Below are 16076 nucleotides of genomic sequence, written 5' to 3' on the forward strand. Positions count from 1 at the left end.
AGTTGATCAAGTCCAGGAAGCACAGAGAGTCCCATACAGGATAAATGCAAGGAGAAACACACCAAGACACATATTAATCAAACTATCAAATATTTAATACAGGGCTTCCCCGGTGGCACAGTGGTTGAGAATCTGCCTGCCAATGCAGGGGACCCAGGTTTGAGCCCTGGTCCGGGAAGATCCCAAATGCCACGGAGCAACTAAGCCCGTGAGCCACAACTACTGAGCCTGTGCTCTAGAGCCCGTGAGCCACAACTACTGAGCCCGCATGCTGAAACTACTGAAGTCTGCGTTCCTAGGGCCCATGCTACACAACAAGAGAAGCCACAGCAATGAGATGCCCATGCAGGGCAACGAAATGTAGCCCCTGCTCTGCACAACTAGAGAAAGCCTGCACGCAGCAACGAAGACCCAACGCAGCCAAAAATAAATAAAAAATAAATAAATTTATAAAAAAAATAAATACAAAGAAAAACTATTAAAAGCAGCAAGGGAAAAACAGCAAAAAACCTGCAAGGAAATCCCCATAAGGTTAACAGCTGATCTTTCAGCAGAAACTCCACAAGCCAGAAGGGAGTGGCAGGACATATTTAAAGTGATGAAAGGGGAAAACCTACAACCAAGATTACCCAGCAAGGATCTCATTCAGATTCGATGGAGAAATTAAAACCTTTGCAGACAAACAAAAGCTAAGAGAATTCAGCACCACCAAACCAGCTCTACAACAAAGGCTAAAGGAAATTCTCTAAGTGGGAAACACAAGAGAAGAAAAGGACCTACAAAAACAAACCCAAAACAATTAAGAAAATGGTCATAGGAACATACATATCGATAATTACCTTAAATGTAAATGGATTAAATGCTTCAATGAAAAGACATACACTGTCTGAATGGATAAAAAAACAAGACCCATATATATGCTGTCTACAAGAGACCCACTTCAGACCTAGGGACACATACAGACTGAAAGTGAGGGGATGGAAAAAGATATTCCATGCAAATGGAAATCAAAAGAAAGCAGGAGTAGCAATTCTCATATCTGACAAAATAGACTTTAAAGTAAAGACTATTACAAGAGACAAAGAAGGACACTACATAATGATCAAGGGCTCAATCCAAGAAGATATAACAATTGTTAATATCTATGCACCCAACATAGGAACACCTCAATAATAAGGCAAATACTAACAGCCATAAAAGGGGAAATCAACAGTAACACAATCATAGTAGGGGACTTTAACACCCCACTTTCACCAATGGACAGATCATCCAAAATGAAAATGAATAAGGAAACACAAGCTTTAAATGATACATTAAACATGATGGACTTAATTGATATTTATAGCACATTCCATCCAAAAACAACAGAATACATGTTCTTCTCAAGTGCTCATGGAACATTCTCCAGGATAGATCATATCTTGGGTCACAAATCAAGCCTTGGTAAATTTAAGAAAATTGAAATTGTATCAAGTATCTTTTCTGACCACAATGATATGAGACTAGACATCAATTACAGGAAAAAATCTGTAAAAAATACAAACACATGGAGGCTAAACAGTACACTACACTAACAGTACAAGAGATCACTGAAGAAATCAAAGAGGAAATAAAAAAACATAGAAACAAATGACAATGAAAGCAATACGACTGAAAACGTATGGGATTCAGCAAAAGCAGTTCTAAGAGGGACATTTATAGCAATACAATCCTACCTTAAGAAACAGGAAATATCTCAAATAAACAACCTAACCTTACACCTAAAGCAATTAGAGGAAGAAGAACAAAAACCCCCAAAGTTAGCAGAAGGAAAGAAGTCATAAAGATCAGATCAGAAATAAATTAAAAACAAAGGAAGGAAACAATAACAAAGATCAATAAAACTAAAAGCTGGTTCTTTGAGAAGATGAACAAAATTGACAAACCATGAGCCAGACTCATCAAGAAAAAAAGGGAGTGGACTCAAATCAATAGAATTAGAAATGAAAAAGAAGTAACAACTGACACTGCAGAAATACAAAGGATCATGAGAGATTACTACAAGCAACTATATGCCAAAAAAATGGACAACCTGGAAAAAATGGACATATTATTAGAAAAGAACAACTGTCTGAGACTGAACCAGGAAGAAATAGAAAATATGAACAGACCAATCACAAGCACTGAAATTGACACTGTGATTAAAAATCTTCCAACAAACAAAAACCCAGGACCAGATGGCTTCACAGGCGAATTCTATCAAACATTTAGAGAAGAGCTAATACCTATCCTTCTCAAACTCTTCTAAAATATAGCAGAGGGAGGAACACCCCCAAACTCATTCTACGAGGCCACCATCACCCTGATACCAAAACCAGACAAAGCCGTCACAAAGAAAGAAAACTACAGACCAATATCACTGATGAACATAGAAGGAAAATCCTCAACAAAATACTAGCAAACAGAATCCAACAACACACTAAAAGGATCATACACCATGATCAAGTGAGGTTTACCCCAGGAATGCAAGGATTCTTCAATGTATGTAAATCAATCAATGTGATATACCATATTAACAAATCGAAGAATAAAAGCCGCATGATCATCTCAATAGATGCAGAAAAAGCTTTCGACAAAATTCAATACCCATTTATGATAAAAACCCTCCGGAAAGTAGGCATAGAGGGAACTTGCCTCAACATAATAAAGGCCATATATGACAAACCCACAGCCAACATCATCCTCAATGGTGAAAAACTGAAACCATTTCCACTAAGATGAGGAACAAGACAAGGTTGCCCACTGTCACCACTATTATTCAACATAGTTTTGGAAGTGTTAGCCACAGCAATCAGAGAAGAAAAAGAAAAGGAAGCCAAATTGGAAAAGAAGTAAAGCTGTCACTGTTTGCAGATGACATGATACTATACATAGAGAATCCTAAAGATGCTACCAGAAAACTACTAGAGCTAATCAATGAATTTGGTAAAGTAGCAGGATACAAAATTAATGCACAGAAATCTCTTGCATTCCTATACACTAATGATGAAAAATCTGAAAGAGAAATTAAGGAAACACTCCCATTTACCATTGCAACAAAGAATAAAATACCTCTGAATAAACCTACATAGGGAGACAAAAGACCTGTATGCAGAAAACTATAAGACACTGATGAAAGAAAGATGATATAAATAGATGGAGAGATATACGATGTTCTTAGATTGGAAGAATCAACATTGTGAAAATGACTCTACTACCCAAAGCAATCTACAGAGTCAATGCAATCCCTATCAAACTACCACTGGAATTTTTCACAGAACTAGAACAAAAAATTTCACAATTTGTATGGAAACACAAAAGACCCCGAATAGCCAGAGCAATCTTGAGAAAGAAAAATGGAATGGAGGAATCAGGCTCCCTGACTTCAGACTATACTACAAAGCTACAGTAATCAAGACAGTATGGTACTGGCACAAAAACAGAAATATAGATCAATGGAACAGGATAGACAGTCCAGAGATAAAATCACACACATATGGTCACCTTACTTTTGATAAATGAGGCAAGAGTATACAATGGAAAAAAGACAGCCTCTTCAGTAAGTGGTGCTGGGAAAACTGGACAGCTACATGTAAAAGAATGAAATTAGAACACTCCCTAACACCATACACAAAAATAAACTCGAAATGGATTAAAGACCTAAATATAAGGCCAGACACTATAAAACTCTTAGAGGAAAACATAGGCAGAACACTCTATGACATAAATCACAGCAAGATCCTTTTGACCCCCCTCCTAGAGAAATGGAAATAAAAATAAACCAATGGACCTAATGAAACTTAAAAGCTTTTGCACAGCAAAGGAAACCATAAAGATGACGAAAAGACAACCCTCAGAATGGGAGAAAATATTTGCAAATGAAGCAACTAAGGATTAATCTCCAAAATTTACAAGCAGCACATGCAGCTCAATATCAAAAAAACAAACAACCCAATCCAAAAATGGGCAGAAGACCTAAATAGATATTTCTCCAAAGAAGATATACTGATTGCCAACAAAACATGAAAGAATGCCCAACATCATTAGTCATTAGAGAAATACACATCAAAACTACAGTGAGATATCATCTCACACCAGTCAGAATGGCCATCATCAAAAAAGTTGCAAACAGTAAATGCTGGAGAGGGTGTGGAGAAAAGGGAACCCTCTTGCACTGTTGGTGGGAATGTTAATTGATACAGCCACTACGGAGAACAGTATGGAGTTTCCTTAAGAAACTAAAAATAGAACCACCATACAACCCAGCAATCCCACTACTGGGCATATACCTTGAGAAAAGCATACTTCAAAAAGTGTCATGTACCACAATGTTCACTGCAGCTCTATTTACAATAGCTGGGACATGGAAGCAACCTAAGTGTCCATCGACAGATGAATGGATAAAGAAGATGTGGCACATATATACAATGGAATATTGGTTATAAAAAGAAACAAAACTGTGTTATTCGTAGTGAGGTGGATGGACCTAGAGTCTGTCATACAGAGTGAAGTAAGTCAGAAAGAGAAAAACAACTACTGTATGCTAACACATATTATGGAATCTGAAAAAAAAAAATGGTCATGAAGAACCTAGTGGAAAGACGGGAATAAAGACGCAGACCTACTAGAGAATGGACTTGAGGACACGGGGAGGGGGAAGGGTAAGCTGGGACAAAGTGAGAGAGTGGCATGTACATATATACTCTACCAAATGTAAAACTGATAGCTAGTGGGAAGCAGCTGCATAGCACAGGGAGATCAGCTCGGTTCTTTGTGACCACCTAGAGGGGTGGAATAGGGAGTGTGGATGGGAGGGTGACGCAAGAGGGAAGAGATATGGGAATATATATATATGTATAGCTGATTCAGTTTGTTATAAAGCAGAAACTAACACACCATTGTAAAGCAATTATACTCCAATTAAAAAAAAGAAAAAAAAAGAAATTTCCTTTCTATGATTTATTATTTATTGTAGTGTCAAAATTCATGAACAGTTTACATGATTCATTCAAACATGGCTATTGAGCTTATCAAGAACCAAACACTGTTATGATCATTGATGATACAGGAGTGAACGAAATAGTCAGCATCCTTGTGGCATTGTACTATTAACTAGTAAGTAAACAATAAGTTACAATATATTATAAGAATTATGTAGAAAATAAATAGCTTACTACAATTAGAAAAAAACAAATAGTCCCCCCTCTTTTTATTTGAGAGTGTGCATTCAGGATAAACCTTTAGGAGGCAAAATAAGACCAACAGGCTAGGAAAACTAAGGTAGGCAAGAAAAATAAAGGAACAGCACATGTAAAGATAATCAGATAAGAAAGTGTATTAAGAATTGAAAGAAAATCTGCGCTGCAGCAGAGTGAAGGTGAGTTAGTGACATGAACTAGACTTGGAGATGTAAGTACAAATCAAGTAATACAGACCCTAATAAGACATGTGTTATGGGCTGAACTGTGTGACAAAATGTAGGAAAAAAACCCAATAAAAATGTCTTGTGTGCTCTATTGCTTGCATTAAGAGGAAATACCTATATAAAGCACACAGCCTGAGCGTTAGACGTTCTATTCTATCATTTATATCATTAAGAGCATTTTCTATTTTCTTAACTAAATTACTTTTCCCCCCTTATGACCACCACTTTCATACTAACTATTCTGATATTTCCCTTAGAAATTGTATTTGTCATGTATGTATCATTTTAATTTAAAATTACTCTTATCATTAAAAGCTCTACATTTATAACAATAAATATGCTGAAGTTACTGCTGTGCTATAAAACCACTCTAACTGCACCTACTTGTGAAGTAATTTTTCTGTAATGTGGTATCTGAAGAAAATCAGCCTATTAAGTACAAAAATAAAATACAGTGACAAAGCTGTTCTAAATTAATGATTTTTATAGTTTAAGTAAAATTTCATTAAAGGTTTTTTTTGTTTTTGGGGGTTTTTTTAAGTATGTAATCCCCAGGTATTGGTTAGGCTTGATTCATTTTTAAAGCGTTTGCCAGCCTTAATAGCTGTTCATGCTATTTAGACCTTTCATGTATGGGCTCATGCCTACCTCTTCACTTCAACCAAAATTGTTTTATTTGTATCTTTCTATCCTATGACTTTTTTATGTGCAGGTTCCATTTATTCTAGTCAGTTTCTACTCATCATATCTCTCAGCCTAAGTGGTCTTCCTCAAGTAAGGTCTTTCTGAAGCCTTCCCTTAGCACCACTCCATGATGCCACAGCTATCACAAAAGCCCGAGCATGACTTCTCTGCTCATGTTTTTGTCACAGTGTCCTAGAGTGTTTCAGGTATGCATGTGCTGACTTACCTGATGGGATATTCATGGTTGAATGCAGTTTCTAATCTCCTTTCTCCAAAGAGGCACTCATGTGGTTCTGATTCAACCTCCTCCATGACACTTATCTCCCTAGTATTTCCTCAGTCTCTACAAGTGGTGTTACCATCCACCCTGCTAATTAAGTCAAAACTCTGGGAGTTACACTTGGTCCCTCATGTTTTCTCACTCTTCCCCCATATCCAGTCCTTCAGCAAATAGTATCAATCTTATTTTAAAAATGTGTCTTAAATCTGCCTACTAATCCAAAACATCATCTTTCATGATTTTAAGAACCTTCTAAATGGTCTCTGAACTTAGCTTCCTATAATAAATCCTCCTTATAAGCTATGGTGATTTCGTTTCATTCTTTTCAAGATAGCATTTGAGTAGGTAGTTAGATTTAGATGAGTTAAAATTCAAAAGTTTCCCTTCCAGTCATAAAATGAATGTCATGGGGATATAATGTACAGCATAGGGATTTCTGTCAATAATACTGTATTACAAATTTGAAAGTTGCTGAGAAATTAAATCTTAAAAGTTCTCAACACAAGCAAAAAAATGTGTAACTTTGTATGGTGACAGATAGTAAATAGACTTATTGGGGTGATCATTTTGCATTGCCTAAAATATCAAATCATTAAGTTGTACACCTGAAACCAATATAATGTACATCAATTATACTTCAATAAAAAATTCAAAAGTTTCAAAATTAAATTTCGCAAAATCTTTCCCAACACTCACCTGTCTCCCCGTGATCTGGGGAGACTACCAAGAGCAACAAATGTTAGCAGTATTCTTGATATCAGTTGACATATACAAGTAAAAATTGTATATATTTCCATAATATATGTAATAATCAGCACATGTTTCTTTTTTTAATTTAATACTACATAGTGGAGAAGATTTCATATCAGAATTTAATAAAATCTTTAATGTATTTTATTTTAGCAGAATATTTCACTAAGTGATGTAGCATAATCCCTTAGCAGCTTTTTCCTGAGATCTAAAACCATGAACTCTCTCTCTACTTTATTTCTTGTGCTACTCTGTCCATCAACCTTCTGCTTTTGGCAGTCTTTTACTGGGTTTGTAGTTACGAACTACATTAGTATTATTCATAATGGGTTTTGAGTTTTTGTTACTTCTTCTCCTTTGTTGTTTTCAATTACCTACAGGTGCTACCTTCATCACTATTTTCAAACCAGAGGTGAAATTTTGTTTTTAAAATATAAAGCATGTCATTCCTCAGCTTGAAAGCCTCCAAGAGCTTCCCCACTCACTTAGAATACAACACAAACTTTTAAAGATTCCTACTCAGAATTAGGAAACTCCTGACGACATCTTCAACCTCATTTTGTAAACTGGAGTCTAGCAACATTGAACTTCTTTGTATTCAAATAACACCATGTCATTTGCACCATAGGTCCTATGATTTTGTTCTTGTCTATTGCTAGAGCAACTCTCTCCCGGGCACTTTTCAAACATGACGGATCTTCTTTGAAATGCTTCTTTCTGGGAGAAGATTTTCCTGATATTGCCCCTCCCTGACTCAGAAAGCCTACTCTAAAACATTATGTCCACTCATTTCTTCCCTAGTACCTTTCAATCTGATGTATTTGCTTGTTTCTAGATTGTCTAGTCATGCAGGATTAGAATATAATCTCAAAAAATATATAATAATAATATAATCTCCACAGGGTTGAGCTTTTTCTGCCTTATTCACTGCCATATTCCGGGTACCTAAAATACATAACATGCACTCAATAAATATCTTGTACATAAATGAACTAAAGAGTATAATATCTTAGAGTTTTCAGCTAAAAATTAAAAACATCAATGGGCACATTAAGTTGATAATAAAGTTTTATACTGGAAAGAATTCAAGGAGGAGTCTACCCTTTCATCATCTCATCATCTTTTGGAGAACCCAATTTCAGACATGGATAAAGGCATGTGGTGGAACAAATGTGAAGTCATTATATATATATATATATATATATATATATATATATATATACACACACACACACACACACACACACACCTTAGGGCTTATTAACATTAATATTAACTATATCTTTGGAAAAGAGGTAGTGAATCTAGTAATTGAAGGTGTTAGGAGCAGAACAATGAAGATGGAAACACTGGGGAAAAATAATATTTCTATGATTACATTATCAGATGCTTTCATGGGTTGAAGTGTGTCCTCCCTAAATGTATGTTGAAATGCTAACCTCCAGTATCTCTGAATCTGAACTTATTTGGAAGTAGGGCCTTTGCAGACACAGTCAATTTAAGATGAGTTTCATTAGATGGACCCTAATCCAATATGACTGGTGTACTTATAAAAAGGAGAAATTTGGACACAGACTCAGATACCCAGAGAGGGAGGATTATGTGAAGAGACTTCAGGACAATGTCATGTAAAGATGAGAGTTATGCTACTTCAAACCAAGAAAAGTCTGAGGCTCCCAGAAGCTAGGAAGAGGCAAGGAAGGATTCCACCTACAGGTTTCTAAGGGATAAAGGCCCTGCCAACACATTGATTTCTAGCCAAACTATAAGACAATAAATTTCTAAGCCACCTATTTTGAGGTACTTTGTTACAGTAGCCCTAGGAAACAAATGAAAATGTCAAGAAAATTGGAATAAAAAATTAATTCATATAATTCCAAATGTCCACAAGATTATACCAAATATCAAGTAACTACATGGAACTTCCAAAAAAACAAAAAAATCATCAGCAATCAGAAACAAAATTATTCTCTCAGAAACAAAGAGATACTCTAAAATAAGGTTGTATTCATTAATATGTAGTGAGACAGAACATTTTTCAGAATTCTTCTCATTCCAAAACACAGCTGTATATATTAATCCCTACCCCCAACTCCATCTACTATTTAGCTTTATCAACAGGCTTAAGAAATGTAGAGTGTTTTCATATTTTGCATTTCTTTTGTTGTCATCAAAATTACTTATGTTTCCTAATTAAGGACTGTGCTCCTAGAGCCTTAAATTTTATGAAATAAAACTAAATGTTCATATTTATCACTTTATTCCCAGAAAAATACGTTTAGTGTTGTGAATAAATGAAGGGATTTGTCTGGTATAAATTACTGGGATTTAGTGAAGACATTTCAAAGAATAGAACTTTGATGTTGAGAATAACAACAGTATACCAACAAAGAAAAGAGAATTTTAGAATTTTAGAAGAATAAAATGAACACTTAGATCTTGTCAATTTGGTAGTCATTAGAAATAAGTGAGGTTAATTTATACTAATTGCCAATCTGGGTGCTAAAAACAGAACATTCTAGGTAAAAACTAATTGGAAAAAGAAGCTTTTCTAAATACTATTGTTCTTAAATTGAAACTAGCTAACTAAAGTGGAGAGTCTCTGGTGAAGTTATGGACAAAAGAGCAAGTGAATAACTTCAAAACATCCCCCAAAATACATCAATATTTTTAGAATAATGTTAGATATTCATGAACAATAATGTTGAATCATTAAATAAAAATCTCTTTGCAAGTTGCTTATAGAATTATTGATGCATAGGAAAGTTAAAATTATGCATTGTAATTAGTTAACTTAAAAGCAAAACAAGTTTTCCTTTAAAAATTATAAGCTTTTTATCATTTAGATTTACTTTTAAACACAGTGTATTTCAAGTTTTCTGTTTTAAAACTTTCTTTGAAAATCTTCAACACAATTATTTAACCTAACAGTCCAAATGTTCCTAAGACAAAGGGAATAAGTTTATGCTCCATGAAAAACCATAACTTGTATACTTAAGGTATATCTTAATATTGTGTGGCAATTAAAGATCAACTATCAATGCATTTCAACACCAAACCCAATTAATTGAATTTTACTTTAATTTGAAATGTATCTTCCTTTCTTTTTCATTATTCATTCTTATTATTACCATCTTATAGCACTTGTATGTGGCCCATAGTCCAAAATCTTTAAATATAACTACTGTGACAAGTTTGCTTTTTAAAGAGCAAACATGGATAGCATCCACAGAATAACTGAATTATAGGGCATAGAGTTGTTCTTTATTTTACTAAAAATACTGGTTCATGGATGTGAAAGAAGGAAATGAATAGAAGCTCTTCGACAATGTGTATGTTTTTTTGCAATGAAGAGAGAATATGGAAGAAGTAGTGATAAAATAAAATCTATTTAACTTTACTGATAATTAACAAAATGCAAGGTTTTCATTTGGTAATTCATGTCACTACAACAATTCCCTGCCATTTATCAAGTGCATCTGCCAATCTGTCTCTCTAGTCATCCATCAATCCATCTGTCCATACATATAAGTATCCATATAGAATATTGACTATGATCTTGGAAGAGTATTAATTTAGCATAGTTATTTTTGCTTAACACTGAACTTCTCTTTCAATCAAAAATCTATTATTTATTTTCTCTTGCTGGGCACAATGGCATAATCTCACTATTAAAATTCAAATACATAAGTTTGGCAAAGTTAGCTTAAAATTAACTGTATACAGATCTTAATATGGGAGAGCACTCTATTCAGCATTGGAATAATTATCTCCTATTTCTTACTAAAATAATTTAAAATTTCATAAACAAAATGTTATCTGACTTTGAAGAGATTTTTTTATAATAAATTTCTAATACTTTTGCAGTTTTGTTATTACATGATTATTTTTCCTCTCAAATGTTTACATGTTCTTAAGATCTGCCACAGACTCACCTCATCCAGGCCCTAACAGTAACTATTTATTCAAGAATTGTAAATAGTGACATTGATATATATCAATAAGTATATACCTTATTGATGGATAAGAAAATGTTTCTAATATTATTAAATGACTATTAGTCTTCAAATGTGAGTCGATGAAGTAATTAATGCTACGAGATAAAAAATATTTGGAAAATAAACATGATAAATTGAAAGTTTAAAAAAGAGCAGTGAAAAAGTTAAGACACAACCACCAAAAAGAAACAAATGATGCATTAAAATGTATCCGTACCTCTTTTTGAAATATTTCATGTGCTTTCCATATATTAATGTATCCGTTTCTAAATGATCTATATGCATTTAGAATAATGGGCATAATCAGTCATGAATACATTTCATACCTCATGATTAAAAAAACCTAATTCTTATTTATATATCAAATAATTTAGCAAAGTCAGGTGCAATTTTGAATTCCTTGAAAGTGTAAATAATTGCACAAGAGTTATATCAAAATTAAGTGGTATAAATACATTTACAAGGTGTACATTCACAGTTGATAAATAGTGTTAAGGCAATAAGGCATGATAAACATCTACAAAATAATGAAATGCAGTGATTGTGTGCCAAGTAAAGCAAGCACCATGGCATTTTGTTACATTAATAGGGAAACATGGCTATTATTCTAGTTGCTGTTCCAATATCTAAATCAAAGATTTGCCTAAAATGATGATAAAATCCTTTAAGAAATCCTTAAATGCCACTTACAAACTTTGCAATCCATCATTTTCCTCAACAAACTTTTTCTAAACATTTCAAAAAATACAAAGGAAAATTTGCAATTAGAATTGAAGCCAGCAATTTTCTAGAACTAATATTGTTTACTTAACAATCTATGAATATAAAGTTTTTCCTGGTTACTTTTTAAGAGACTTACTGTCTCTCCTCTGTGTTTAGAACATCTTATCATTGCAATTATATTTCAATATTGTGAATAAAATGTCAAATATCTTCATAGTTATTGCCAAATAAAAAACCCAAACCTCGTAAGTGTGTGCACAGTTGTTAAACTAATAGCCTTTGAAATATGGTTAGTTTTTAGCAATCACATCACAAATTGTTGATAGTGACTATATAAAGAACATTTTTAGGTTTATGGGTTTGCAATTACCTTTTCAAACTCATGATGAGAAGCAATGTTGTGTTGTGATTCAACATCTGTCATGGGAAAAAAATCTCAATATTGCCATACTGGTGTGATCTTGGCAAAATTGCATTAATACCTTAGCTCTTAGCTTCCTTAAATTTAAAATGTGGATGATGAAAGAATTTAAGCTGGATACACTAAATCAATAACCCGGTGCCTAGGACACGGCTATAAGCCCTGATGCATTCTAAATATGTCAATAAATATGAGCTATAAGTATTTTTAAAAAGAGAAAAAAGTCACCAATTCATCATGAATTGAACAAATTCAGTTATTTTTGAGCTCATGATATATTCATGACACTTCATCAGATTATGGCAAAAATGTATACCTTAATTGGATAGACTTATGTTCCTAAGAAAAGTTGAGTGAAAGATAAGTATCAGCAATGAATAAAAAGATAGTACATGATATCTAAATAGGGTTTATCTATAGAATATGCATTATCTACTATTATACAATATATCCATTTAGTTTAGCTCATACAGATTTAGGAGGGGAAATACGTATTTTAATTTCCATTTAGGGAGAAAATAAACTCAGTATATTCAACAATCATTGATGAATAAATGTAAATTAGAAGTAAAAAGCAAACTGTCTTAACTCAAAAAGAATATTTATCAAAAATTTACAAACATCAAACATCATACAGCTTACTGGCACAAGTGAGCCTTTTCTTTAAAATTAGAATCAAGACGACTATGGTTGCTATTACCAAATTGATTTCAACAGTGACCTACAGTACTATCTAGATAAATTTTACAAAGGAAAAGTAAGAATATATTAAAATTGGATATGAAAGAAAATGTAGGTAGTCCAAAATATATTATTGTTGACAGAGAAAATACAAAAAAATTTTTCACCAGATAGATTATTAGAATTAATGAAAACTGTAAAATACTTGGATCACTGTTTTTTAAAAAAACAAAAAAAACACTTTTTATGGCTATTACTCCATTTTATATATATACCACATCTTCTTTTTTTTTTCATCCACCAGTAGACACTTAGATTGCTTCCATATTTTGGCTATTGTAAATAATGTTGGTGATGAACATTTGAGTACATATATCTTTTTAAATTACTGTTTTTGTTTCCTTCAGGTAATACCCAGAAGTGAAATTGCTCTATCATATGGCAGTTCTATTTTTATTTTTTTGAGGAATCTCAATATTGTTGTCCATCTGGCTGCACCAATTAACAATCTCCCCAACAGTGCATAAGGCTCCCTTCTTCCCCACATTCTCACCAACATTTGTTTGTTTTCTTTTTGATGATAGCCATTCTGACAGGTGTGAGTCTTTGTCTTTAATTTTTGACAGCTTTATTATAATGTATCTTGGAGAAGATCTTTTTAAGTTGAATTTGTTTGGAGACCTATGAGCTTCATGAACTTGAATGACAAAATTTCTCCCAAAATTTGAGCTCTCAGGCATTATTTCTTTATATATGCCTTCTGCCACCTCCTCCTTCTGTTCTCCCTCTGGGACTCTAATAATTTGAACATTGCTTTTTTTTGATGATATTCCATAACTCACGTAGGCTTTCTTTACTATTTTTTGTTCTTTTTACTTTTTTATCCCTGAACTCGATGATTTCAAAGGTATCTTTACTCCACAGATTCTTTCTTCTGCTTGATCTGATGTTGATGCTCTTCATTGCATTTTTTCATTTCATTCATCATATTCTTCAGCTTCAGAATTTTGTTTTGGTTTTTTTTTTATGATTTCTATCTCTTTGTTAAACTTCTCATTTTGTTCATGTCTTGTTTTCCTGATTTTTTTTTAATTAATTTTTAAAAATTAATTAATTTATTTATTTAGTTTTGGCTGTGTTGGGTCTTCATTTCTGTGTGAGGGCTTTCTCCAGTGTGGCGAGCAGGGGCCACTCTTCATCACGGTGTGCGGGTCTCTCACTGTCGCAGCCTCTCATTGCGAAGCACAGGCTCCAGACGCGCAGGCTCAGTGGTTGTGGCGCATGGGCTTAGTTGCTCTGCGGCATGTGGGATCTTCCCGGACCAGGGCTCAAACCTGTGTCCCCTGCATTGGCAGGCAGACTCTCAACCACTGCGCCACCAGGAAAGCCCCTGTTTTCCTGATTTTGTTCAATTATCTTTCTGTGTTTTCTTGTAACTCCTTGAGCTTCCTCAAAACAGCTTTTTTGTCAGGTAAATCACAGATTTGCATGTCTTTGGGGTCAGTTACTAGAAGATTATTGTGATCCTTTGCTGGCATCACGTTTCCTTGATTTTTCATGTTTGTTGAAGTCTTGCATTGCTGTCTTTGCATTTGAAATATAGCAGTCTTTACTGACTGACTTTGGTAGAGAATTACCTTCCATCAGCCCTGCTAGGAATTCCGAAGCTCTCTCAGGCTATGGATATGCCTGCTCCACTCTTCTTGCTCCCTCTTGTGGCTGACTTTAGATTTCATGCTTTCTCTAGATCCTGCAGTACATCAGTCTGCATGCTGATAGTCTTCCTTTTGCTTTCCCAAGGGTAGCACTAAATGCTGATGTTTGCCATATCCTCTTGCTCTTACAGATTCAGGCAGGCTTTCTGTGTGTGCTCAATTAGCCATCTGCGAAAGTTCCCTCTCACTGCCATTAGGAGTGCACACAGGAGCTGGCTACAAGGTGGTTGAGGGATGTGTAGGTGAGGCAAGCTGTGGGTGCCCATGGTCCAGTTGTGGGGATGCATAGTCATAGGCCAGCATCCTGACGGAATTTGTGATGTAGTTAGTAGAATGTGCATCCCTTTGATGCCTTCCTAGATGCTTTTCTCCCAGCCGCTAACTAACCCGTAGTTTGTAGCTCACAACTTGGTACACTGGATGGACTGAGAGAGAAATGAGCCTCTTTATCTGCATCTCACACAACTGGGAAAACTGGCACTGACTCATATGCTCTTTTTCCCACAGGTGAAATCAAAGGCCAAGAAGGACTTTATTGGTACTGAGCTGTGCTGCCTTGGTGGACAGGAGTCATAGGTAATGTCACAGTTTTCCTCTCACACTCTCTCCAGTGTGTCTACTCTTGGATTTTTTTTTTTTTTTTTTTTTTTTGCTCCAGCAATGTGCTGAAACTTCTCTGGTAGAATCTTGGACTTCCACAAAGGCTCTCTCATCTATGGGTGATTTTCTAAGTCAGTATTTTCCAGGGTTCCCCAGACCATGGCCAAGAAGGGCTGGAGCCAGTTCATAGGCCACTTCATGGTCCACAGCTGGGTCCAAGGTCTATATGTCTATTACCTGACACACAGGTGTGTGAGATTCCTGCCAGGGTCCATCAGAGTATGATGCTGGATCTCACAGCACTTTGGTCCATGATGAATGCCAAATATTTGTTGAGGGAGAGATAGGGGCTAGGTACAGCTTATTCAGTCATCTCACTACTGTCACTCCTAATTGAAACTTTTTAGAAAGTTTTATTGTTATTTCTTGTATGGGTATTTTATTTGAAAATGCTTAATAAGAATGGAAAAGCAAATATGAATATATCAAATACCAAGTCTCTTCCAAGAAAAACAAGCATACTGATCTGTTTTTACTTCATAAATTTGTATAAAGGAAGTAAGGAATTTCAGATAAATTTTACAATGTTATTCACATTTTCTGTCACCTTAATGTATGGTATTTGACTTAGCTGCTTTATTTCCTCTTTCTTACCTGGGAGAAGCCATTAATTGGCAAAATTTTGTTTTGGAATGATTTTCTAAAGTCTATATAACAAAATAAATAATTTTATATGAGAAGAATACAAAATGACAATATCTGCTTTTCCATTTTTAATCAA

The 16076-nt window shown here is 34.5% G+C and overlaps 1 long non-coding RNA gene across 1 annotated transcript in view; it reads left to right on the forward strand.

Moving 5' to 3' along the window:
* The window catches only part of LOC309661907, a 96080-nt gene that overhangs the window by 67581 nt on the left and 12423 nt on the right, over window positions 1–16076 (forward strand). The window contains exon 2 of the long non-coding RNA XR_014264358.1: window positions 15203–15271. This is a non-coding gene — a long non-coding RNA (uncharacterized lncRNA). The remainder of the gene's footprint in view (window positions 1–15202; window positions 15272–16076) is intronic.

This window comes from Balaenoptera physalus (assembly GCF_965194825.1).
Source record: "Balaenoptera physalus genome assembly, chromosome: 5".
Classification (NCBI taxonomy): Eukaryota; Metazoa; Chordata; class Mammalia; order Artiodactyla; family Balaenopteridae; genus Balaenoptera; species Balaenoptera physalus.